This window comes from Pongo pygmaeus, chromosome 1, assembly GCF_028885625.2.
Source record: "Pongo pygmaeus isolate AG05252 chromosome 1, NHGRI_mPonPyg2-v2.0_pri, whole genome shotgun sequence".
NCBI classification, from domain to species: Eukaryota; Metazoa; Chordata; class Mammalia; order Primates; family Hominidae; genus Pongo; species Pongo pygmaeus.
The window spans coordinates 87,484,268-87,510,448 of NC_072373.2; the positions used below are offsets into that span (position 1 = coordinate 87,484,268).

Here is a 26,181-nt window from a genome sequence, read left to right on the forward strand (position 1 = left end):
TGAAACAAGCCTTGCTGATGGCTCATATGTCGAAAGAATAATCAAGGATGACTCAGCTTGTGTACCTGAATGGATGGTTTTGCCATTTATTGAGTTTGGGAAGAATAGAAAAGCAATACATTTGGAGGAAAGTAAACCCAGCTTTGAACACAGCAAGCTTAAATTATCTGTAAATCATCCAAGTAGAAATAAGCATTCTGATTGTTATCTAATCTGGAGCTCAGAGATGAGGCCTGAGCTAGAGATATAAATTGGAGGGACAAAAGCATATAAACGGCCTTTAAGGATGAGACTAGAGAGATTATCTAGAGAGAGAGTACGTGTAAAAAGGGAAGAAAAAGGGGCCAGGACCCTTACTAAGGCTCTTTCTACTCTACCACACTGCCTTTTTTTGCTTGGATTTGTAAGTGGAGGCAAATAGATACACATGTAAAATGTGTCGGCTGAAATGGACATAGCATGGTCCATGGGGGGAAATGCTGGAACTCGTCTGTTTTTTTGTTTTGTTTTGTTTTGTTTTAACTAAAGTGCTGTAGGTGAAGGGAAAAAATGGAGATCTGAATCATTGAGAGTTCTTAAAAAACAGGTTCTTGCTCTCTTGCTCTCTCTCTCTCTCTCTCTCACACACACACACACACACACACATAATGACAGATGATAATCAGCTACCCATGCACAAATGAAAAATACAAACCCCATGAGTCTAAAATGCTTCATCTTCTCATCTTTTAATAGGACACAAGAGAAATAAAAAGCCAGAGTTGCCCTAACATTAGTTCATTTCTCTCCCATGACTCATTAAGCATTGATGTCACCTTAAAATTTTACGATTAAGAGAAATCGGCCCTTTGTGAATTAATGGAGCTCTTCCCTGCCCTGGACCCAGCAGGGTCCATCTGACATGAAGCAACACAGTTTATGGGGAATATAAGAGGGTGATGTTCCCATACCCTTCCTGAACCGGGGCCCCACCTTTGAGAACACCAACTGGCTCCCAAAAGCTGCCCTCTAAGAGGCTCTTCTGTGCACAAACTTTTTAATGATGTATTAATTTTTCTTGAAAGGTAGGGGAAAGAATTTGGAAGTACATTTGAGCTGATTGTTATATCTACAAAATTAATGTCTTTATGTCTAATTACAGAACTAAAATGGGCAATTAGAGCCCATAATTAAAGAATGTACATAATGATGAAATTACAGTGTGCAATGATTCAGGAAAAATCTTAATTATACTCTGTGAACCTGAAGTTCCTGGCACTATCTCACATTGCTATTTTCATCCCAGAAATCATTTGTATGAGCTCATCTCACAGGTTTTCCATGTCTCTGAGTGGGGATGCTTCATGGGGACAGAGAGGCCCTGAGAACGTGCCCACTGGTAACTTTCACTGAGACCAGTCAGCACAGTCCATCCTCATGAGAATGGCCGCCAGCACATTGAAAAAACCAAAACTGTATCTCATGACTAATGTGACTGAAAGCTGTTCTCTGGGCAGTTTTCAAAAGTTAATCTTTTACCACAACACTACGGGTGGAGATTTGCCTAAGTACTACTTATTTAGACGCACCATCAAAACATTTGGTCAATTAATTAAGAAACAATAAAGTACACATGGATCTATATGTATATATGTGTATACATATATATATTTAGTTTAGTATAAATATGCATATGTGTGTAAATATATAATATATAGTTTTTAAAAGAATATGAAGAAAGATAAGAGCATCGTGTATGATGTAGTTTGTGTAGATCCAGGCACTAATTTGTGCACTACTTTGCAAAAAACTATTGAGAAATATAACAGGGAAAAGTTAGAAAAGCAAAAAGTCAAGGCACAAGAGGGCAAATGTGGAGGACCAGGAGCCAGAGGATCCACCTGGACGGAATGCTAAAATTATGTCAGACATTTTTTTATAAGCACTACTTATATGTTGACTCATTTAATCCCCATCACAACTCTATGAGATAGACACAATTGTTTTATAGATGAAACAATAGAAGCACAGAATGGTTAATAATTTGCCGGTTACCAAGCTGGTAAGTGACGGAGCCAGGTTTAGAACACAAGCACCTGGCTGCAGAGCCCAGCAGTGGCCCACTGAAGGCTTTTGAGCAACAGAGTGACACAAGAAGATGTATCAAGAGTATGTGCTCTGGTAGCTCTAAAGAGGATGAGCTAAAGTTGAGGGAAAACTGCAAGCATTGAACTATAGCAATTGCCCAGAAAAGTGACCAAGACAGTCTGACCATTGAGAGTGACAAACAAATAGAGGGAGAGATGAGAGACAGGGTAGGGCTGAGTGACTGGTAGGTATGATAGGGAAGGTAGGTCAAAGATGACTATGTTTTTTACCTAAATGACAAAACGAATTGTGATAACATTATCAGAGACAGGAAAGGGAAGGAAGAATACAATGGAAGAGTTGAGTTCTTCACAGATGTTGTGTCTTTGAGATACTGAGGGCTTCCACAAGGAGGTGTCCATCAGGCAGCTAGAGATTCCAGACAAGAGCTTAATTTATCGGGCTAGAAAGGCTAATTAGAAAGGAGACTAGGAAGAGAGAACCAAAGCCAGGGGCAGCCTGACAAGGCCAAGGGAGAGAACACAGAGGAGAAGGAAAGGGGAGTCACAGAAAGGACATGACTCCAAAGTAAAAAAGGCAGTAGTTATTAGTCACCGCCTCCCAGAAGCTTCTCAGCCTTCACCTAGAATAACCCCATCTTCCTCTATCATAACTCACACATTTGGGACATGGTAACCCTCGGGAAATGCTAATGATATGATCATTGCTATTTATTAAAATTGCTCAACAGTCAGCTCCAAAAGGGCAAGGGTAGCATCTGTCTTGTTCACTGCTGAATCCTGGAAGCCTTGTGCTTAGCCTGGCATTAAATAAATGTCCTGGGCAACGAAGGAGTGAGTAGAGGATTGTAGGAACTGAGCTGATGAGAAGTTGGCAGTAGGAACTCATTCCCAGTCCGGTGCCATTTCTACTGTGCCCCACGACCTTCTCCTCTCCCAACCACTGCCCCCAGCTTCTCAGGGGCAGCCCTCACAGCCCTCACAGCCCTCACAGCTGATAGGTTCACATGTTACAGACCATGCGTGTATGTGTGCTGACAGGGTACAAAGAGGCCAAGCCACAGCCACTTTTCCCTTCACAGACCACACCCCTCATTTACTGTGAACCTCCTGGCACATGAAGAAAAGGTTAAATACAGCATTTCAACCACCATAACAAGCATAAAATGTTTACCAGGGCCAAAGGAAAAAGCAGAATCCCACCCTCGGGCCTCCCACCACTTGTACCAGAGTCAAATCACTGAAATTAGTGTTCTGGCTCCTCAGCTAACATAACCACTTGCTCCTGGCAAATCAGAGAGAAGCCACTTACCCTTCCAGATCACATGAGCCTCTGGGTATCAACAGACAACAGAAGCACTAGAGGTTTGCATTTGGTTAAAGCAACTAAAATCAGAGGCATCAGCAAAGCTGAATTCAGTCAATCGTATCCAAAGTATTTGGGTTGATATTAGCTAAATTATTAATGCCCAGGAGGAAACTAGAGGGCAACAGTTTCTTTTATCATTGTTGTCACGGCTCTTCTGATCTGTCAGCTTGGCTAGGCTGTAGACCCCAGTTACTGAAACACTGATCCAGGTGTTGCTGTGAAGATGTTCTGTAGATTGATTAAAATCCATCATGGGTTGACTTTACGTGAGGAAGATCATCCTAGGTAACCTGAACAAGCCTGATTCAATCAACTGCAAAGCCTTAAAATGGAGAGCTGTGCCAGGCACAATGGCTCATGCCTGTAATCCCAGTACCTTGGGAGGCCAAGGTGGGCAGACCAGCCTGGCCAACATGGTGAAGCCCTGTCTCTACTAAAAATACAAAAATTAGCCAGGCATGGTGGCGCGTGCCTTTAATCCCAGCTACTGGGGAGGCTGAGACGGGAGAATTGCTTGAACCCAGGAGGCAGAGGTCGCAGTGAGCCGAGATCGTGCCACTGCACTCCAGCCTGGGCGACAGAGCAAGACTCTGTCTCAAAAACAAACAAACAAAACAAATGTTTACAAAGCAAATCACCTATATAAACAAAATTACAGGGAGAACTTAAACCTTTTTAACCTTTAGAAAGCAAACTATTTTCAGGTTTTAAAAACGTGTTATTAGTTGATAATGTATATAGCAGCAGTGATAAAGTTCCCAATTTCTCTGTTCATCACAGCAGGGCCCTTCACTTTGTGCTAGGAGCACTTGCTGGCCATGCTTCTCTGTTAACATTAATGCGCTCATAGAGAAAATAGCCCAGTTACAGAAAGATACAGCTGTCTCTCTTTAAATGGGCTGGTGACTCCTGACCAAAAGCAGGAAAAATAATATGTAGAATATTTCAAGCCCAAATAAACAGAATACCAATTCTAAGGAAGAATTACTGTATTCATAAATTAAATAATTCACATAAAGAGATCAGTTCTTCTGTCTAGCACACAAGCACTTCATAAATATTAGCCATTATTATTGAATTATTAATTAATGAGTATACATTTATTGATTAGTAATTAGGATTGTGATACAATAATTAAAATAACTAATGTTATTGTTGCTGATACAATTAAGTATAACTATACATGCATGTTTATAACAAAAGTGTTCACTAAAAAGCCATGTAACATTCAAATTTTTGGACTTGACTGTGATGTGTTTGGAAAATGGGAGAAAATAGATTTGATTCCCATTTACATTTCAACTTACTTAAAATTCTAATGGTATTCGATCATCTCCATTGTTTCACAGCCTTTGAACAGGCTTCAGAAGCATAACAGCCATATTTCATAAATTAAAAATCAGAATACTGCATTTTACAAACAATATTTTTCCCCGGTTGGTGAATTTTTGTGAAAAACATCTAAAAGTTGTTATATTCGATTATAGTAATAATTTAACAAGTTGCTTATATTGAGAAGAATAAAATAATAACAAAAGGAATATAAAATTTAATAAAAATATTTCCAGTCACTATTGTTTGCATGTTTGAAATCAGAACTACCCTTAAAAATCCTGCATGTATTTGTCACCATGTGACATGAGCAAAGGTTATAATATTTGTGCCCCAAAGGAGCTAAAGTACATTTCTTTAAATATTTTCTTAGGTATTTAAATCATGTCAGGAGTCTGCCCCTGACTCAGCTGCCAGATTCCTGTGAATGGATAATGTTTCTGCTGCACCTAAGTCAAATCTCTCCCCATCCCCACCTATTTAATAGCATGGTGGGTTGAATTGTGTCCAAGAAAGATATCTTTAACAGTGTGGTGGGTTGAATCGTGTCCAAGAAAGACCCTATTTCCAAATAAGGAACCAAAGAGTTAAGGTTATATTCATAGGTAACCTTAGGAATGTAATCTTATTTGAAACTAGGGTCTTTGCAGATGTTATCAAGTTAAAATGAGGTTATCTGGATTGGGGTGTCACCCAATGACTAGGATCTAAGGGAAAGGAGAAAAAGATGTGGACACAAAGACAGAGAGACATACACAAGGAAGAGTATGTAAACATCAAGGCAGAGATTGGAGTGATTGCAAGAGCCATCAAAAATTAGATGTCAAAGAAGCTTCTCTAGAACCTTCAGAGGGAATATGGCCCTGCTGACACCTTGATCTTGGACTTCCAGCCTCCAGAACTGTGAGACAATCAATGTCTGTTGTCCTAAGCCACCCAGTTTGTGATCACTTGTTACAGTAACCCCAGGAAACCCGTAAAAGCAGTCAGATCCATTATTCCTTTTCTTCAGAAGTATTTTTCCCATCAATCACAAGCTAAGGTCTAATGTGTCTAACATTCACAAGCCTAACCAGGGTTATCACATCAAATACTTAGCCTGGATCTCCCCTGCCACGGTACCTTTACTTCCAGTGGCTTTCCAATAAAATTGTATTTACAAACAGGCTGCTGGCCCACAGGCTGTCATTTGCCAACTTGATTTTTTTCAATATTGAATTAAAATTTTATTTATCTTGATAGCTGAGTTTTTGGCATCCCCTTAAAGTTTGTACTCCAGGGGAGTGCTTCACTGCCTCACCCTACTACTGGCCTTATCCCTCTAAATTCTTCCCCCACTCCCCTCACCTCGCTTTATCCATTAGTTTGCATTTTTCCAGGCTGAATTGTTCTCTTTCTTTCCAGCCTCTCTCCAATGCTCTGAGTAATAATTCTTGGTCTCCAGTGACTCTGACAATTGACTGCATCTGCAAATTTTAATAACAGCTAATATTTCCTGCAGATAATTGAGGAAGGTGTCAATTAAGGCCAATCCTAACCATATGCCGACTGGCCTTCCCTAGACACTTCCCTTGAGGGAGAGGGGTAGTGTCATTGTTGGGGTTGTGGGGGTGTCCTTTGTCATTCTCCTGCCTCATTTATGCAATCTAAGCCATCCTAATCATTTGGCTATCATATTGAGAACATTGCATAAAAGATGGTAACTAGTTAAAGGACAGCTCATCTTATGCTGGTCCCTCACTCACCACCAGTGCATTTCTTCCAAATAATATCCTTTAAATGTGTTTGGCCTTGAGTTTCTTGTTTGTGTGTGTGTGTTTGTTCTTTTCTATAATTTAGTGTGACTGCCTGCTCCCTGATCCAAGCTTCTCTGCCTGGTTGTAAAGGTTCCCTGTTGACTTGTGCTTTATTGCAGTGTGACAAAAAGAGCTCTGGACAAAAATTCAAGCCACTGGGAAACACAGGGTCTGCCATAGTCTATCTGTGTGGGTCTCTGGCCAAGCCACTTGCCCCCTTTAGCCCTCCCTTTTCTTCATCTGTAACACAGAATAACAATTTCTGTCCTTTCTTCTTGTGGTGGTTATGAGTAAAGAGAATAATAAGTGTTCAAGTGCCTTATTACTAAAGTAAGTACTGTACAAAAGCTTACAGACATAGATGTACAAGGAAGACCCTTGCATTATTGTTTGTAATCACAAAACACTGGAACTGGGGGACTGGCAGCAAAATATGGTATATTCAAACAACAAATGAATCTGCCATCATTCAAAAATAATTGACTTGGAGATAGATAGATGATTGATAGATAGATAGATAGACATATATGAATAGTTCCATTTTGAAAATGATATGTGCGTATATATATCTCCATCCAAAGTTGCATGGAGATATATATGTATATATTCATAAGTTTACATATATATATTCATGAGTTTACATATATCTTAAATAATTATAAAAATATATATATATATCCATGAAACTTTAGAAAAATGTCAAGAAGGATAAACATCAAACTTAAATGTTAAGAAAAGTAGTTATCTCTGGGGAATTAGAAAAGTTGGCTGGGAAGAGAAATTTTACATCTTATTTTATATAATTCTTAAGTGGTGAGATTTGAGGTTAGTACAACTTAATGATTTTCAGGTTTTTAATTTTTTTAAAATGCAGAAAAAATAAAGTGCTACATAAATGCCAGCTATTCAGCTGCAACCATGTGCCAGATGATTTTACATACATGCTCCTTATAGTACACATTTTTAATCACTAACCCTCCCCCTTTCCCCCACACGCATTTTTTCAACAGCTGGGGAAATTAATCCCACAGTGATAAAGGGGTTTACTCAAGATTACATAACTAGTAAGTCAGAGCAGTGATCCATCATCCACTTTGACTATAACTCTGCGTACTCTTTCCGGAGTTCACACTGACTCATTGCCATCGAAGCTACGCCTGTCCTTCATTTGCTCATTCATTCATTTCACAAATACTTACTGAATGTCTACCCTGTGTTTAGCACCATACTTGGTCCCAGCAAGAGCTGCATAGATGAACAAGGCAAGCTTTCTGCCCTTAAGCACTTCAAAATCTTTTGTGCTGCTAGTAAAAAACAGAAGGAAAAAGAACGCGAGAGAGAGAATGAGAGAGACAGGAGAGTAAACAGTTGGGAACTGTCCATCTGACCTGGCTCCTCTTGTGAGGTTGAGTCAGAAGATGACTCTGATCACCTCCTTCTAACAGTGCCCTTTGTGCTGGAACATGGCAAAGATGCTCTTGGCATTTTGGTACACAGTTTCTCAACCTCCTTCATGGTTTTTGTCCAACATGGACATATGGGTGGTGAAAAGAAAAAAGGGGAGCAATGCATTTGTAGAAATTTGAAGGAAGAAAAGGGCTCTGGTCATGTTAGGAGTTATTCAAGAGATGAAGTTTAAACCAATTTATACTGGCTAAAAAAGGAAAAAAGAAATCCTCTGACTCAAAATAAAGAAACATAGACTTACTGTGGGCCTGTGTGTGATTTTTCTTAGGATTTTCAGAAATATCATAAACAGTCTACATATCCTTCTCCTCTTATGGATCTGGGGATCACAGATTGGACTTTATTGATTAACAGACCATAAACAAAGGATTTAGAGAAGTGTTCACCTTTATCTCTAAAGCTCACTTAAGTAGGTTTTTTCCTCCCCATGGAGTTGACTTTTTATTCAAATGATATTATCTGTTATATCTTTGACATGTGCCATAGTTTTGATAAAAGGCAGCATGTATGAGTGGCAAAAAAAAAATCATACATGCAAGTCCCTGTTAATCAGAATCACTGAGGACAGCATTATAAAGGAAATGGGACATGAGCTAGGAAGGGTCGAATCTGACAGTGGGGTGGGCAGGAGCCACTTAAGATGCAGTGGGAACCTGAGACAAGGTGCAGGCAGATGAATGAGCACACCTAGGGCCATGAGGGAACAAGGTTCACTCAGCTGTAGCACTGCAAGTAATGTTGGCAACCATCTACTACACAGTCCCTTGTTTTACAGGTGTTCCATCTGAGATCTAGAGGGTGAACTAACTGCCTTGTCAAAATCACACAGCAGTACCAAACTGCTTATGTTAAAAGAGGCTCCCGGTCCACTTTATGATGTTTAATGCATGCTCTGTGAACATTCTATGATGTTTAATGCATGCTCTGTGAACATTCTGTCCCCAGGAACAAGTAGAGTTTCAGAAAGGGGAGGTTATGGACACGTACAGGAAACAGGAAGTCTGAAAAGGTTTTTGATTTGTGTAGAAAATATACGTAGGAAACTAAGGGAAGTGAAATTGGGAAGATCAATTGGGATTTGACTCTGAAAGACCTTGAATGTCAAACCAATTCTGTATATGTAACAGAGAACTACTCCATACGTTCGAGCAGAGCTCAAATAGCAAACTTACCATTTTTTATCCCCGGGAACAAGACTAACATATGAAAATAACTAAGAGCAAGGAAAGATATTCCCAAGAGTAAAAAACTTCTCAGAATCCCAGGGAAATAAGGAAATTACCTAGGTTTTTTTATGCATTCTCTCAACAAATATTCCTTTACAATATCTTCCCTTTAAAAAATATGTAACTCATTTCTTTTTCTGATGAAAAAGTGATGCATGCTCATTTATGACTTTTCAATTGCATAAAGAAACAAAAATGGTCCCATAATTCCCTCACCTAAAAGCCATCATAGTTAACATTTTGGCATATTTTCATTAGGGTTTTTTTTCTATGCACTTTCACATCATTGATTGTATGTCTTTATATTACATTGTGACTTCTATCTTGATTTAATATAATATCATAAATACCTTCTTGTGTTATCTAAAACCCTCAAAACCCAAAGGCTTATAACTTATATATTTAACCATATACTCAAGGCTGGTCATTTAGGGTTTTTTAGTACATAATTCTATAATAAATTTGTGTATAATCTTTGTGTATAGATTTTGTCCTTTTCAGCATATTCCTTAGAGTACATTCATAAAACTAAAGTTCCTAAGTCAAATATTATGGAAAATTTTTAAGGATATTCACATATCTTGTCTAACTGGTTTCTATTTCTGATAATTTAATAAGTAAAAAATATACATACAATTCTGGAGTTAGGAAGAATTACTAGAGTTTTTATTGAATGAAAGTAGTTTTTCCTGTTTTAATATCTTTTCTTTAATTAGTAAATATTTAATATTTGGGCAAAAAAAGTCTTCATAAAATTAGTTTGTAGCAAAATAAAAGTCCAGATTAAATTGAATGTCTACTCAGCCCTTCCCCGCATTTTGCACTGTTGCTTTCTCCTGTCTTCTGATCAGTACTCCAGCCCCCTTCCTTTTCTCACTCCTGTCCTCCCCCAGCCTCTCAGACTCTTGGATATTTTCAGTTCTGTGATTTATTAGGGGGTTTCCATTTTGCATTTCCGAGTACAGGGCTCAAGTCCATGTGCTGAGGCTTCTGCACCTTTCCCCAGGACTTTGAAAAGTAAAGTTGTGCAACAAAAAGATTAATGGTGCTTTCCTGATTTTCACGGCCTGTGTGTTGCTCATTATCTTCCCTTGGATGCAATCACTGGCTTTTGTTCCGAAGCCACAGGAGGCTAGACATTGGTCTTCCCAGAGCAGGGAGACTTCTCTAGGACTAATACTAGGCAGAAAGCTGAGTCACCAGCCTCTTGTGTAGTCAAGTCCCCTCCACTCCATTCTGCTTGGCATGGTTCTGCCGCAGCCTCCTTCACTGCCCACCTGCTCTTATCCTGGCCCTCCTAACAAGCCTCTCCACCCTCAACTTCTTTCCCTTCTAGTCTTTTTCATACATTACAGCAAGATCAAGTTTTCTCACAGTAAAATTCATATCATTTTACAACTCTGCTCAAATATCTGCAGCAGTTCTTTGTAACTTACATGGAAAAGAAAATCCAATATTTTGCAACGAATCCATACATATTTATTTATTGAGTTGACGTGAGATAGGAGACCCTCTCCAGCAAGCTCTATAGGTTTTTTAATGGGTAGCCAGAGCATTAAGCACTATGGAATCTGTACAATGAGCTCTATGTCTAGTTTGTGAGCTAAAACAGACACATGAAAAGTGAAATGACTCAGTCCTGCATATTTGACTGCCAGATGTCACACTCAACATTTTTAAAACTCAACTCTCTCTCTTCTCCCCAATCTATGTTTTCAATCTAACGGTTCCATTATTCAGGTTCTCAAGAAAAGACACATACAGGCCAGTGATACTGGGAGATTTAGGGGGCAGGAGACTTTGACCTTGCAATGTCCATTGAAATCCAATTATTACATATTCACTTTCTTAGTTATGCTTAGGGTGAATAAAGGGGCAACGAAATTTATAAAACATAGCCCCACTGTTATGAGTATATAATCTAATGGCAGAGACACAGAGCTTGCTAGAAAGGGTCCTCTGTCCCATGTCAACCCCACACACCCAAACTGTGCCTCAGAAGCTGAAGTCTCTAAATCCCCCTCATTCAGTTATTCAGTTTAGAAAAAGTGGACTAGGACACCTCCACATACTTTCTTGATTCTCTTCTACTTGCTTTCTACTGAATCCCAGTCAATCCAGATATTAGAACAACTATTAGTATTTGCAAGCACTTCATATTTATAAAACACTCATTCAAACATTATCTGAATTGATCTTCACAAAAAACTCACAAGGCATGTTTTTATCACCTTCGTTTTACAGATGAGAAACACATGCTTTAGGGAAATTAAGCCACACAACTAGGTTCTTTTCACTGCAATAAACATATGTCTAATTTCTAATATATGTCAGGAACTAAGGGTAAAAAGGTATGTGAAATGAAGCTCTTTTCTATCAATGACTTTACAATCTGGAGAGAGAGACAGACTCCAAATGGATAATTTCCACATAATGTAGTATGAGAACAGACGGTGTAGAAGTTGCTGCAAAAGCAGAGAAGTAAATGTCCAACCTAACCTGCAGATTCAGAGAAGGAAGCTGGGGTGGTTATGTCACCTGGATGGAAACCTGAATGAGGTGTTAGTTAGCTCACAGATGAAGAAACTAGAATTTGAACTCAGATGTGTCTGACTCTCCAGTTCATGTTTTTCCTGACATCCTGTTACACAATAGCTTTTCAATGGATATTCACTGAGTGAATGAATGAATGGTGAATGAATGAATGAATGAATACATTGTACTTCTTCCAATGAAAAGAATGTCTAAAATATCAGCCCAAATAGTAACTTTGGCTTTAAAACCTTCACATTCTGACCAGCTAAGCTCATCAGCTCTGCATCTTTGGGAATTCCAGGAGGGCTTCCAAGAAACAAGGTTTAACATAAGGGGCTCTAATTCACTCCTACAATCTTTAATTGGTTGAAGTCAAGGTAGACTCTAGAATTAAGGAGAAGACTCTCCACTTATGTCTACCCAGACTCTTCACAAACCCTTTTAGTGTCCTGGACTATGCAGACAAAGGGAAAAGGAACTAAGTAAGATTAAAGCTTCTGGAGTTACAGCAAAGATTCCCACAGAATCTCACCCTAAACCTCTTTGGCCCCAGATAACTCTGGATGAGGAAAAAGAATCTCAATTCTCCTACACCCACCTCCTCTGAAATTTGGTTCTGGGAAGAAAACCAAGATCTCCAAGACTTGCAGAGCAGAGCAGAGTGCCCACATCCTCCAGTGATTACACGGGTCCCACCCCTCCTCCTACAACCTCCGGCTTCACTGTGTTTGTGGAGCAGATGCCTCCATGCCAGCTTCTCTTCTGTATTTTCTGATCCTTGGCCTAAGTCTCTGCCTTCTGTCTCTGTATGCTTGGCATACTCACGCAGCTATTCTTGGAGCTTGTGTGTGCCATCATTTCACAATTCAAAAACCCAAATAAGAGACAGGTGGTGGGATTCTCCAAGAGAATTAAAAGAAGGACTCCAAGCCCATACAGTCTGCCCAGTGAATAGCCCAGAGCGGGGCCAAAACCAGTGCTACCTTTTTAGGAGTAAAATGTGTATTATAACCAACTCATACAAGTCTTTTTATTTCCTTGGTCCCAGATATATTTTTATTCAGAATTTCCTTTTGATTCCAATTCTTGGGGAAAGTCAAACTTGTGTTGAACAATTAATGAAATCAATTTGTGGAGGAGGGAGTCAGCTCAATAAAATTACATAAAATGATAACCATTTCTTTGAGGAGGGACATAGTAAATGGATTTTGGAAAGTCACAGGCTCTGTGGTACCATTATCCAGACCAATTTTAGGCTCAAGACCCTTTGTGGGTTGCTTGGGAATTATGGTTTATGGTTCAGTTTCTCCATGAATAGCCATGGATTCAGATGGGCTTGCAAAGTTTGCCACTGGGGCAAGATAGTACAGCTATTTGATTCTTTAAGGAAATATTTAGAGTCACTCACATAAGCTAGGGTCAGCAAACTGTTTTCTATAAAGTTCCAGATAGTAAATACTTTTGGCTTTGTGGGTCATACAGTCTCTTTTACAACTATTCGACTCAGTCAATACAGCACAAAAGAAGCCATAGACAATATGTAAATACATGAGCGTCACTGTGATCTAATAAAACTTTATTTGCAAAAAGAGGTGGCAGGCTGGATGCCACCAGCAGGCCACAGTTTTCCAACTCCTGTCATAAACCATCTGTTCTGTGCAGGAGTGTCACTCTCAGGAGGGAAGGTGTCCGGTGACATCTCTAGAAAGGAAGTTGCTGCTTTGATGTGAGGAAACTTCAAGTTCTGGTTGTTTTGTCATTACCTAAGTAATTGAGTGTCAGAAACTACATTTAACATGATCCCTAGGTGATGTGTATACATTACATCTGGAGACCAGCAAGTCTCAAAGGCCAATCAAATTACAGATTCTGATTTAGTCTGAAGTCTTAGATCCTGCATTTTTAACAAGCTCTTTGATGATGCCAATGCTCTCACTAGATGATATTTCAGATAGTAAAGATGCATTTTAGACCATTCTCTACAAGACTTAATACTGGAGCAGAACATAAGCACAGGGGGGTCCCAACTGCCCACCGCCACCTACCTCCTCTACCCCCAAACAAAATACTGCCTGATAAATACTATGCTAAATGTTACACAAAAGCAAAAATGTTTGACAGAGACTCAGACCTTACCTAGAGGGGATCATGGATTTTTGACTGTGAAAAAAAATTTAATGTCTCTTATAAGACAATTAGATATCAGTGAGAAATCCTGAAACGTGCTATGAAAGTCTAGAAAAGAGACTCCAAACCCCTCTCATCCATCATAAATGGAGAAACCAGGAGTTCTGTGCCCTAAAAAACAGGAAGTTTGAGCAAGTTCAGGCTCAGGAAGCAATTCAGTGAACACTGCCAGCAAGAAATACTTAACAACATTTTTCCTACAGCCCACAATTTGGGGCTAAAATATGTAGTATAATACAAAAAATTACAAAGAAATGAGAATTGAAACAATGAAAATAAGATTCTACCTAGCAGCCCAAATCTGCTCTGACAGTAATAGAGTTTGTGGCTAACCCTTAAATCTACTCTTATAAGCTATAACGATCAAAGCAAAAACAAGAAATTGAGACCTTAGAAAATCCTTGCTCCAAGTGTCTCATGCATATATATTTTTACGTTTTCCAAATGGTTTATTGTTATGACACCTTTAATCTTATTCAGGACTGCACTCACACTCAGCGAGAGGGACATCAGAAATGAGCATCTCTAACAGTAAAGTCATCCTTCCCTGCTAGAGCACGTAAAACACACGTGCTGAATCCCTAAAATGGTGTCCAGACTGTCCAGATGTCTCAGCCCAGCCAACAGTCAGGGCTTTCCACAGTCTGGCAAGTGTCCTCCTTTCCAGTGTTATCTTCTACCACTCCTCAACCCAATCCTCTGCCCCAAGTAGATGGCCGTTTCCTACCTCCCCTTCACTCCACATGCCCAGCACACTCCGTGTTCACCAGATCACTCTGGGTCCTCGTTGCCTAGGTCAGTTCCAAGAATAATGACCCACATCTTTCCTTCTGCATATCAAATTCCTTCCTAGCCCCCAAGGCTTAGCTCAAGCTCCACACCCTCCATATTCAAAGCATGAGTTCCTTGAACATCCCAGCTACAAGTGTCCTTTCCTTCCTTCAACCATTTGTCATGGTCCTGACTCATGCTTACCTCCCTTGAGTGTAATTCTCTTTTTCATTCCTTTCCTATTAGCCCATGAGAAACCGAGGCTGGAGTTATCTCTTATTTATATTTGTATCCCTTCAAACTACTTCCAGAGTCCCTTACACATCACAGGTGCTCAATAAACTTTGTTACCTTTTTGGTAAATAAAAATATTGTCCACAGTTTATGAATCCCATGAACAAATAAGAGCATGTTATTCTCTAGACCGCTCCCCTCCTCCCCAGTTCTTTCTTCATGTTACTGAAGTCTGCTCTCAGCTTATGCATTTCAGAATGTTTCTGGAGCCCTGTTTACCTAGAATTGTCCATGTCAGCCCTTGGTTCCTCCCCTCCATTCCTCTTTGAAGAACTTTTATTTATTTATTTATTTTTTTGAGACAGGGTCTCATTCTGTCACCCAGGCTGGAGTGCAACGATGTGAACAGGGCTTATCATGCCTCAACCTCCCAGACTCAAACCATTCTTCAGCCTCAGCCTCTCCAGTAGCTGGAACCACAGGCAGGCCCCATCATACCTGGCATTTTTTTTTTTTTTTTTTTTTTGTGCAGACAAGGTCTTGCCACGTTGCCCAAGCTGGTCTCCAACCTGGCTCAAGTGATCCTTCCTCCTCGGCCTCCCAAAGTGCTGGGACTACGGACGTGAGCCATTGAGCAGCCTGAAGAGCTTCTCTCCTCAGTTTCCGCTAGGCTCTCTCTCTCTGTGGTGGAGGGACATCCACAGCAGCTATAGATTCTCTGGTTAGTTGAACACTGATCCTGAGAGCTTGCCTTTCTAAAATAATCCTGGCACAGCCATCGTCCCAAATTTCAGACATTGAGGTTTATGCAGCAACATGATCACAGAGTTTTGTTTACTTCAGCTGCAATCCATTCTGTGACAAGCAGACATTTCCAGGTGCGTTCCTGTCACAGCCAGACCACCATCCTCACTGCCACCCCCACCTCCAACGCCCCAGCCTGCCCTGTCTTCATGCCCTGGAAAGCGTGCACAGCAGAATACATAAAACCAGAACCTCCGACCAGAGACTTGCGAGAAACACACCATTCCTAGGCCACTTGCTATGGAAAAAAGACAGTTTCTAACTAATGAAGGCTGTCATAATTGGAAATGCAGGCTTTTCCCTTTCAAGGAGAAATTAATGTTGGCAGAGTTGCTCTTTTGAGCTACCCCCCAGTGATTTTGGAAGAGCCATTTTAGAAGAGAGAAGGAAAGGAAGACACTGTGAATGGCAAAGGGAGAGAAGAAAATGGAGAAAGAGAAGGCGATGGAAAGAGAAAACAAAACAGGAGGGAGCCGGGGTGGGGGCGGTGGAAGGGAGAGGGAGAGAATAAGGATCGAAAAGAGAAGGGAGCAGACTGGGGAGTGGGGAGGGGAAGGGAAGAAGGGGAGGAGAAGGGAAAAGAGGAAGGAGAGGGTGGAGGAAGACTGACTAGGGGTACCACCACTGGATCTCATAAGCACGGGGCTGTCGGTGCTGCAGTGGTCTTGACTTCACCCTCTGGGAACTCTAACATCCACCAGGGGACAGGCCCCCCACAGCTTGTTAGAAATACTCAGTGCTACAAAATCTGTGTCAGAGTTCCCTAGCCCCAGACAACTGAACAGAATTCAGGAGTTCAATCTCCAAAGGCTGTTGTTACCCTTCTGCTCTCAGTACCCATTAAAGAGGCAAGATCTTTGAAAAGCAGGTGGCCACCCATCCAGAGTATGCCTTATGTTCCAGATTACCTATTAATAACTTCTCCTGTCCTCACTAGTTCTCCAGATTGGATGCTGAATTATTTGGTCTCCCTATTAATAAGAAACACAAGAAACTAAAATTTAGTAAATCTCTAAACAGATTGAAATACTCAGTCTGATCGTTCCCAGAAAGAGAATGAGCCTGAATTAGTGACCAGAAGGACTCTTCCTGGAGGAGCCAAGGTGTTTGAGATAGTTCCAGGGATAATGTGACAGTGGGGGTGGAGGAGTGCACCAAAATCAGGCTTCACAGGACAAGGCTATATATAGCATATGCCTTGAATATTCTAATAGTAATTTATGGAAATCATTATTTAAGATTGGTGTCCAGGCATGGTGGCTCATGCCTGTAATCCCAGCACTTTAGGAGGCCACGGTGGTAGGATTGCTTGAGCTCAGGAGTTCAAGACCAGCCTGGGCAACATAGTGAGACCCCCATCTCCACAAAAAATACAAAGTGGTGGCGTGCACCTGTATTTCCAGCTACTTGGAAGACTGAGGTGGGAGGATAATTTGAGCCTGGAGGCAGAGGTTGCAGTGAGCCAAGATTGCACAAGATTACACTGCTATACTCCAGCCTGGGTGAGAGAGTAAGACCCTGTTTAAAAAAAAAAAAAAAACTCCAGTGGCAGGGGAAGAAAAGACCACAGTGATAGTTTCTGAAAGGTAAAGCAGAACAAATCATAGGTAAATAATGTTTGGAAAATCTCATGTAATAGAGAAACCCTATAATAATTTCTGGTTGGTGGTGAAGCATAGCAATGAATTATTCATTCTAAAATATACACTGTGAAGGCTCAAGTTAAGACCTCTTAACTCTCCCATACCTAGAGTGTATCATAAGGAAGGAAAGGAGGGAGGAAGGAAGAAAGGGAGGGAGGAAGAAAAGGCAAATTTCAAGGCAATCTGTGGGAAGAAGGAAACCTAAGACATTAAACTATGAAGTGAATTATTACCACCAGGAAGCTAAAGAGCAATGAGGCATTCCCTAGGTAATAAACAGAAAGGAGGGGATAATACAAAAAGCATCTTAACAGGGAGAAGAAATCTTCTGGGGAATGTAAGAAAATACCACTTTAGCCCCACCCTTATCCCAATAATCATTCACATTATTTACTCACTCATTCATTCATTCAGCACACATTCCAGAAGCTGTGCAGAATACAGTAAAGCCTAAGTTGAATCTGAGGGCTCTCACTGAGCATCCTCCATGTGTCAGACCCTGTGCTAGATGCTAGAGGCACAGGCATGAAAGAGATATGGAACTCCAGGCTGGGAAGTTCCCAGACACAATCTAGAAACTGCTACAGTTCTAGATCCTCAGTGGGATTTTAGCCTGCCAAAGGATGAACTGAGAAGTCCCATTCAGACCAAAATTCACCTGCAGCAGACCACCTTGATATGTGGAAATGGTTTCCTAATAAAAGTTCTGCAATATAGCATGCTTCTCTTTTTGCCTTGAGTCACAGCTAAGCGCTGTACGAGTCTGCAATCAGTATCCCTGGCCTAGGTTTTCTTACATTTAATTCCCCCAAAACATAATTACAGGACTCTTGTACTGTTATCCTGGTTACAGTGCTTCTATTAAGTATTGTTTTACTCTAAATCACTCAAATTATTCCTATAAGAAAACAACTTATAAAATAATTGTTAAAAATAAAAAATAAAAAGAAAGTGTAATATTAGAAAACATGGATTGACGCAGGAACCCTACAGATTCCAGTGGGTCCTGTAAGGGCAGAGAAATCCCAGAAAGAGGCCAGATACCCTGGCTCACTCAAAACTGAGGAAGACAGTCTAGGCCAGGACACTCTAAAACTGCCCTCTAATCTAGGGCTGGTCACAACCAAATCAACGGAAGTGAAAATGAGTTAATTGACAGTCCACATCAGATTTCCTATATAGTCAAATATATTGTCTCCTCATCTGATAGCAGCTCTAGGCACAGAAACCAAGTGTTCAACTTTCCCTGTGACACCAGGCAGGAAAAGTGAGGGGATTCAATGTGAGCCACACCACCCCCAATCTCATGTGGTAACAAGCCTCAGTGACTGGACCTACTTACATCAATGGGTGCAGAGCATTCTCTGTGGAGCAGGATCCTCAAAAACAGCTGGCCTCTGCTTCTTTTCAATTATTTCAGCTTCTTTAGAATAATTCAAGCCACAAACCTTGGAACTTTCTAGAGGATTGAACCCCAGGCAACTTGGAGGTCTCCCTTGATGGAGGCTGGGAAAAAGAGAAAGCAATATTTTATTACAGACTTCGGTTCCATTCACATTTCTTTCCTCTTTGGCACTCCTGCCCAGCGCTGTGCAATACAAACCTTCTAAGCACACCAGGCACTAAAGGAATTGGATGTATCCCAGAGGATCTCGGAGGGATGTTGTTTATACCTAAACTGATACTTGCCCAGTTAAGAAATTAAAACTGAGAATTTGAAATTTATTGTGTATTAACTCATTAAATAATAGTAATTTTGTTGAATAATAATTGTCATAAAAATAACTTTATCTTCAAAATTGTTATAAAAATAACTTTATCTTCAAAATGAGAAGAATGACATCATTTTACATTCTTTAAAATCTCTTAAATATTTGGCTTGACCAGACACGGTTGGATTATCGTATCTGCTTCTGGATTCAATGTGTTGCAATGGCACATGTCACTAAGCCTCTGGAAAATTCCACCGTACACTCGTGAGAGAATGAGAATAAAAACAACTTAGTATTATTATTAAAATAATTTTGATCTATGGATCTCCTGAAAGGGTCTCAAGGACTCCCCAGAATCCCAGAACACACTGGGAATCACTGCTCCATACGATGAAAAGTGAGTCTCATTTCCACTGCACCATCACCCTTCTTCAGACATAACTAATTATCAGTTACTTGAGTAATTTTCTAGAAATAGTTTACACATATATAAAAACTATGGATTTATAGTGTTTGAGGGTTTTTGGTTTTTTTGTTTGTTTGTTTGTTTGTTTGCTGTTGTATTCTTTAGACAGGGTGTTGCTTTGCTGCCCAGGCTGGAGTGCAGTGGAGTGATCATAGCTCACTATAGCCTTGAACCCCTGGGCTCAAGTGATCCTTTTGCCTCAGCCTCTTAAGTAGCTAGGACTACAGGTACACAAAACCATGCCCAGCTAATTTTTGTATTTTTTGTAGAGACCAGGTCTTGTTATGTTACCCAAGCTGGTCTCGAGCTCCTGGCTTCAGGCAATCAAGAGATCCTCCCACCTCGGCCTCACAAAGTGCTGGGATTACAGATGTGAGCCACCATGCCTTGAGATGCATAGTTTTTTTAATTTGAAAAGTTGAATATTAGTATGCTATACATTTCACCTTGGCTTGTCTATTATACACGTTGGGGACAGTTCCACATCTGCACACATAGTTACCTCTTTCCTTTCCTCTGATCTGTTGTGTCCCTCCGAATAGATATAACTCTCTATAACGTATACAGTGCCACAGTGTTCAGGCGGGCTGCTGAATGGCTCATTTCTTTAGTGAAGGATACAGTACTTAATGGGAATAAAATGGCCACACAAAGCAAGAACAAATGCTACACATCTCAGCACAACTTTCCTCCGGCTTCTAGTTTCCTAACAAGGTATGCAGCTGAAGTCTTACAAAGTTGACAAAACAACCAAATTTTACTATACTTCGGCCCTTTTCTACTTGGGGCTTACCTCACCGCTCCAGAAAAACTTTCATTAACAATCTCTGAGCCAACATTTATAGGAATGTTTACAACCACCAGCCTCTCCTGGTTCTTGAAACACTCACTATCATCAGTATCACATCAGTGTCAGGGAAGAAAACGACCCAAATGTCCCCAAACAGTATTTTTTTTTTTTTTTTTTGAGACAGAGTCTCATTCTATCACCCAGGCTGGAGTGCAGTGGCACGATCCATGATCTCAGCCACTGCAACCTCCGCCTCTCGGGTTCAAGCGATTCTCATGCCTCAGCTTCCCAAGTACCTGGGATTACGGGCACCTGCCACCATGCCTGGCTAGTTTTTGTATTTTTAGTAGAGACTGGGTTTCGACATGTTGCCCAGGCTGGTCTCGAACTCCTGATCTCAGGTAATCCACTCGCCTTGGCCTCCCAAAGTGCTGGGATTACAGGCATGAGCCACCATGCCCGGCCCCCAAACAATATTTCTGAAAGCTAGTTCCCTGCAGTATTAAGGTGGCAAAAGGTTAATCCTGTTGGTTCACAATTTCGCTGACATAGAAGCTAAAGGAAACCCTATCTCACAAAGCTAATTTGCTTTGATCACACTGAAGGTCTCAAATGCTAAAATTTCTTTGTTTGTTTGTTTGCTTGTTTGTTTTTTAAGACAGGGCCTTGTTCTGTCACACAGGCTGGAGTGCAGTGGCGTGATCATGGCTCACTGCAACCTCCACCTCTTGGGTTCAAGTGATCTTCCTACCTCAGCCTCCCAAGTAGCTGGGACTGCAGGCATGTGCCACCACACCCAGCTAATTTTTGTATTTTTTGTACAGACAAGGTTTTGCCATGTAGCCCAGGCTGATCTCTAACTCCGGAGTTTAAGCAATCCTCCCACCTCGGCCTCCCAAAGTGCTGGGATTAGAGGCGTAAGCCACCATGCCTGGCCACAAATGCTAAAAGTTTTGTAGACCATCTGAGTTCACTTCCTCACTCAGATTTACTAGCTGTACAATCTTGGGAGGTTTCTTAGTGTCTACTTGTAAAATAGAGGTGATACTTACATGATAAAATTATGAGGATGCATAATTGTAATTATGTACAAAATGTTCCTACCACATAGTGGGTACTCAGCACTCAGTAATTGTTAAGTCCTCTCTCCTTATTGTCTGTGAACCAAAATGAGCTGTGGGGCTGATCGTACGTGCTGGACTTAGCTGGCTTTTCAGGGAACCCCAGTGGTCTACTCTTTTAGGAAGTCTGGGAATGTAGGAAACTGGGGTAAGAGAAAATGGCAGAGCATTTTTCTTTTCCAAACAAAAGGAATTTCCTGGAGTGTCTGTCGTCTGTCTGATTCAAGATGAGAAGCGCAAGTCTGCTTTCCTACATTCCTCCCCACCAGGCCAGGAAGATGGGCACCGACAGTCCCTGCATTTCTGTTTCAGCTTTCCAATCTGCCTCCGAAATTACATAGTCCAGTGTGGTTTGCATTTGTAGGTCCATAAGTCATATAGAAAACCCCGCCCAGGCTTGGAGGAGCCCCTCAGGTAAGCATGACAATTTTTGAATCCTTCCAAGAGTAGAACCAGCACCTGCAATTACATCCTCCATTTACAAATGAGGAAACTAATATTTAGAGATGCTAACTAAATTCCCCAAGCAGCCCCAACAAGGGCAGAGTCAGAATTCCAAACCAAGTCTGTCTTATGCCAAAGTGCATGTTTTCAACCACATCATCATATGATGCTCCAACTAGGAAAGGTAACACCCTTCTCATGATGTAGCGAGGCCAGTGGGTTTCACGGAGATAGTGAGATTTCACAGGTGAGACAAATATCCTTAACCGTAGGCTGATGGTCTTACTAACACAAAGTTATAACTAAAATCAAAATTAAAATTCTTCAGAAAATTATTTCTATTTCTAAACTTGACACGAAAGCAGAATGACAAAACACCAAAGAGTAAACCAAAATTCGATTCATTTTTGGATTATTGTAGATTATTTATTTTACTTAAATTTAATTAGTATTTTGTTAGGAGATTAAGATTATTACATTATTTCAATAGATTATTGTTTTAATAGCTTAATAATTTAATAGTAATTTGTTCAACCACGTTTCTGAGTTCCTAGTATGTAATATGTACTATAGTTGATAGAAAGATGAAGGAAACATGTTCCTTGGCCTCAAAAAAGATATAATGGATATTACAAGATATAGTAGATACATATGTCTGGGTTGGTAAGGTAGTAAGAAAGGAAAGAACAAGGTGCTAAAAGAAGGAGAAATCAAGCCAGTTGAGTGTTCCCTAAAGATTTGTTGGAGTGAGGAGGCATTATTTGAGCTGACTCTTGAACTATCACTAGGATTTTGTCAGGTAGAAAGAATGCAGACAGAAGTCTAAGAAAAGGGAACAATTTGAATAGGCAAGTTATGGGATAAGAAGATTAATAAATAGTTGGCAGGAGGACAGGAACACACAGGTAATCGAAGACAAAGCTGGAAGCTGGAAGATGATTGAGGTGGGAAAACGCAGGGCTCCGAATGCCAGCAAGGAGTGAGCACAAGAGAGCCGGCAAAGGCTTTGGAGAGTGGGATGGCAGGCTCAGAGAAGCTCTGTGAGGCTGAACCTGGCATGTGGGGTGCTTTGGAGGAGAGACCTGAGGCAGGATGACCAATGAAAGCCTGACATACAATAATGACATCAGGAAAGGGAAATAAATAATGTGGACATATAATAATGTGGAGAGGGGCTGGGTGCAGTGGCTCACGCCTGTAATCCCAGCACTTTGGGAGGCCAAGGCAGGTGGATCACTTGAGGCCAGGAGTTCAAGACCACCCTGGCCAACATGATGAAAACACGTCTCTACTAAAAATACAAAAATTAGCTGGGCATGGTGGCACACACCCACTGTAATTTCAGCTACTTGGGAGGCTGAGACATGAGAATCACTTGAACCTGGAAGGCTGAGGCTGCAGTGAGCTGAGATCGAGCCACTGCACTACAGCCAGGGTAACAGAGCAAGACTGTCTCAAGAAATAATAATAATAATGTGGAGAGGATTGAGAATTGATCAGTGACTAGCATAGGAGGGAAGAAGGAGGGAGTTGAAAAGCCTGGGAGTCTGGGCTGCATGTGACCGGGAGCACATAGTTATTTATTTATTTATGTATTTATTTCTGAGATGGAGTCTCACTCTGTTGCCCAGACTGGAGTGCAGTGGTGCAGTCTTACTTCACTGCAACCTCTGCCTCTCAGGTTCAAGTGATTCTCCTGCCTCAGCCTCCCAAGTAGCTGAGATTACAGGTGCGCACCACCCCGCCCTGCTAATTTTTGTACTTTTAGTAGAGATGGGCTTTCACCATGTTGGCCAGGCTGTTCTCGAACTTCTGACCTCAAGTGATCTGCCTTCCTCGGCCTTCCAAAATGTTGGGATTACAGGCGTGAGCCACCACACCTGGACTGTTATTATTATTATTTTTTTTTAACGTGGAGGAGGAATTGGTTTGTAAGGGGAGGTTGTGAGTTTGGTTTGAAACATAAGTTATTTGGTTCCTTAGAATGAAAACAGGTAGACACATCTTGACTTTGGCATTCAAGAGAAGGGTTGGTCTTAGAGATCCACATTTGAACTTCAACTACATAAATGCAATAATTAAAGTCTGAGACAGATTAAGTGATCCAGGAGGAAGGAAGAGAAGAAAAGCGAAGACAGAACGTTGGGGCTCATCTACATGGGGTGGGTGAGAGGAGAAGAGCTGTGTTTCCTTTATCTTCTTCCAGGTAAGACTCGGGTCAACTTAAAAATGGTTCCAGACCTAACCCAACTTCCTTATTTTACGGATGAAGAAAACCCAAACCCAAAGAGTTAACTGATTTATCCAAGGCCTCACAGCTTCTTTGTAGCAGAACTGAGACTAGATGGATTAAGTGACCATTGGGAATTAGTGTTGCTTAGCAACTGAACTAGTTGCTGTATATCATATAATGTGGTTGGAGTCAGAGAAGCTTGAGAACACACTACAAACTTCATTTATCTTTGTTACATCAGCCCAGCACTGTAACTGTGCCCAACAGTCTAATCAGCGCAGGGGTTCAGACCATATCTTATTCATCTTCTTGTCACTGTCCCCTCTATTCTCTCTTTTCCTACCACTGCCTCCACCACCAGAGTTATTGCAGAGTAGAGAAATTGCAGATTATTTTCCTTTTTGAATATGAAGACAGGCTTTTGAAAGGAGATAAAGAGTTAATTTAGAATGAACATAACCCCTGGGGAAACTGAGGCTCAGAGACATTCAATGACTTACCCCAGATCACCAGTTAGTGGCAAAGCCTGGACCCAAATCCCAACTCTTGTTTCTTTGCATGACACTACCAACCTCTAGTGTAAGAAACAAACTTTCTAGTCCCTAATTTCTTTGAATATATGCTGTGCCATCCTCTTCTCTCAAGGTGCTTCTTTTAAAAAGAGCTTCATGATCCAAAAAGTTTGTGGAGTGCTCTAAGCTCGCCCTCTCTTGGATAGTCAAAATGTTGATTACCATATTAAAGACTGTGGGACATTCTTCAGTAAAGAAACTTGCTTAATTCTCTAACAATATTTTTTGAACTAATTTGACCACGGAACTGTGGCCCTGTAATCTACTTAAAAACCCACAGATTTCCAAGAATTGCACTTTGGGAAACAGTGCCTAAGTCTCATTAGCAAGACTTGCTTTGTAGGTCTCAAGCAGAAATGTCACTAGTGAGTGGTCCTCACTATGGGATAAGGTTGGGGAGTGGTGAGAGATGGGAAAGAGAAGCAACAAGTAGTCCTAGTCTCTTCCAGAGCCATCTGCTCTGCCAGTAACAAAGGGTGAAACAGCTACTGAGCAATTTCAATTTGGAATCCTCACTGTAAGCTTAAGGCACTTTCTCCTACTAAGGATTCTGGTGGGAAAATGAGTGTTTTTGTTCTCATACATTCCACATGAGCTGATGTGCTCGTTCCACGCTGCTTCTGCCACCATTCGTGGTCATGCCATTTTGTCCTTCCACATCCCTCTGGCTTTTCTTTCTGCACTCCACCACCCTGGTCCAAACCCTGTCCCTTCACATGTGGACTACCAAAAGCAATCTTCTTTTTTTGTTTGTTTGCTTTTTAATTTTTTCCTCAGTGCTCCTTGTTCTGAGAAAGCAGCCCTCTAATGGGTCTCCCTGACTTGATTTCTTCTCCCCTGCAATTTACTTACATACTGCTGTCACATCTTAAGACAACACTTCACCAGCTTTCAGATAAAGGAAATGTTCAAAATTCCACAACATCCAAAGCTCTATTTAATGTCAGAAAACACATCTATGCAATGCTATTTCTCCATGCTCCCCAAGGCAAATATCCCACCACCCTAGGCTCCTGTCCTCACTGTTAACTGAACCAGCCAGCCATAAGCAATCTGACTGCCAAGTGTCTGTTCCACTGCTCTTTGCTTCCTGGCTATCCAATTTATTCAATTCTTATTCAATTTGCAGCATCCAGCACCAGTCCCCTGGCTATACAAACCCTTCCACGCACTCTTACATTTGCAGATTCTGAGCAACTAGCCCCCCATTTACTTGCATTGCTCTTTTACTGCTCCCTGAATTTTCTAACTGAAAATAAACTCAGAAAGGGAAAGGACTGTTTTATTAAATACAAGCCTCTTAGTACTCAAAAAAAAAAAAAGAAAAAAACCTCTTGCTAAATACAGGAATGAATCTGTCAGAGGCATCTGAACCAGAGCAACTCCATCTTG

The 26,181-nt window shown here is 40.9% G+C and overlaps 1 protein-coding gene across 6 annotated transcripts in view; it reads right to left on the bottom strand.

The window, feature by feature from the left end:
* DDR2 (discoidin domain receptor tyrosine kinase 2) overlaps positions 1 to 26,181 on the bottom strand; it is a 153,501-nt gene that overhangs the window by 110,126 nt on the left and 17,194 nt on the right. For all 6 annotated transcript variants that reach the window (XM_054503331.2, XM_063649449.1, XM_063649446.1 and 3 more), the window contains one exon: positions 18,794 to 18,957. The gene's annotated coding sequence lies outside the window, so the exon portion shown is untranslated. The remainder of the gene's footprint in view (positions 1 to 18,793; positions 18,958 to 26,181) is intronic.